Raw genomic sequence first — 2,094 nt, 5'->3', positions numbered from 1 at the left:
TATATGAAGAGTTCAGATGCAAAAGCCTCTAAGTGCCATTTGAAAATTTCTTCTAAATTGAGCATTTTTATCAGGCTCCTACATTTATGTTCAGTTATTTCACTTTAATGGCAATGAAAAGGACCTAATCGTCATTAAAGTGAAATTACTGAACCTACACTTAGGAGTCTGATAAAAACGCTAATTTTAGAAGAAAATTTCAAACGGCACTTAGGCATTTGCATCTGAACTCTTATACTTATATCTTAAAACTGTTATAAAGAATAAATGCTTAACGGGAGACTTTGCATGTGATGCATTCATATTCTGGCCACATCTGCTTGCCTGTACACACACTTTATTTATTTATTTAACTGAAAAAATGTTTTCATTCATCCAATTAAAAAACAATTAGGGTAATGTTTCACATCTATATTTTATAACTTGAGCCAATGAAAAATAAATAACTTGCACTAAACTATATTTTCTATGTCTATGAAAACTATTTTATAAAACCTGGCACAAAGTATATTTTTCTTGTTGAAGAAAGTCAATTAATTAAAATTCTAGTTTTGATCCAAACAAAAATATAAAGATTTAAAACAAAAATTCTCATTTAAGAAATATTACAAATCATTTATAATTACAACTTATATGGAAGCCTTGAAATCAACTGAAATAAAAGACATTAAATCTCTCAAGATCTCAGCAGAGGAGGATTAAACAACTCCACAACCAGTATTACCAGCTTCACTTATTAATACTAACCAGTTTGACTTCATTTCTCTCATGTCTAAAAAAGTTATTATTGAGAACAGAGATTTAGATGTTGAATGTTTTGTTTGAAGTCACCATTAATGTGGTCAGTGTTTGCTTTAGTTGGGCTCTTGACCCTTAACTTTATAATATTAGTTTTTCTCTGGTTGCTGTAACTCTGTGTTAACAAAACACAGAGTTTGTGTTTGGCAAAAAAGCCAAAAGAAAACATGATCAGGTGGTATTGACTGGTTGTCAATAATGATGGTTTGTATCGGCCTGATACACTGATCTCATCCAGAGTGTAAATCTGTTATTATATGATTGTAATATTAATTTTATATTGTTGATAGAAGTAATGTTTTAGTCTGATAATTTGATGCACTTTAAAAACACATTTTGCACACTAAACATTTTGAATATCTGTTCTGTTCAAACACACACATTCATCAAGAATCAGCATATGAATCTCAACAATGGTGACGATAAACCAAAAGCTTCATGCTGCAGTGCATTCTGGGAGCACCAATCAAAACTCATCCATGGCTCCCAGAATGCATAGCAACAAGAATAAATTAGGCACCTGAATTGTCTGAATATTTTCTTTTATTCTTACTATTTGCTTTAATTTTTGCCATTTGTGTTGTGACTTTTTAGTAGTTGTGATGTTCAAAAATCTGTTTATCTGAATATTTTGTTGATTGTCACCATTGTTGAGATTCATATGTGTGCCATAAATACATTTTTTGTGCACAAAATAAATTTATTCACACGGTCAAAAACAGTCTGTAGAAACAATGAGCTACTGTAGTCAACAATGTAACAATCAGTGAATCAAGCCTCTACATGATGATTTTGTCAGTATCAAGCAGCCAACATTACCTGATCACATTTTCTCGTAGATTTCTTTGCTATAATAATGTGCTTTCGAAACACAAAATTGCAGCAGCAAGACAAAAAACAATGTTATAAAGTCAACGACCAAGTGACCAACTAAAGCTAAGACCAACTATTCACCAAAATGGCAAACTTCAAATGGAATTCACTAAAACTATGAAAATAAACCTCTGTTAATTCACAGTAAGAACTTCCATATGACAAATAAAGTCAAACTGGGGTCCATTTCCCAAAATCATCATTAGCAACAGCAACTATGGCCGCAAGTTCCATTGAACTCTGTTGGTAACAACAGGGCTGCGTTCAGCCCCGACAAAAACGGTGCAAAACATTTTTTAAACGGAAACGGTGGTGCGTTGAACACCCTGTTCTGATGACGCAAGAGTTGCAACTATGGCAGCTGAGAAGGCCATTCTTTGTGTTCTTTTTGAAGAATTTTCAGAGCCTGATGAAATCGGTATA

The sequence above is a fragment of the Sinocyclocheilus grahami genome, unplaced genomic scaffold (assembly GCF_001515645.1).
Source record: "Sinocyclocheilus grahami isolate Dianchi unplaced genomic scaffold, SAMN03320097.WGS_v1.1 scaffold798.1, whole genome shotgun sequence".
Lineage (NCBI taxonomy): Eukaryota > Metazoa > Chordata > Actinopteri > Cypriniformes > Cyprinidae > Sinocyclocheilus > Sinocyclocheilus grahami.
Note: the sequence above shows the minus strand (reverse complement) of the source record.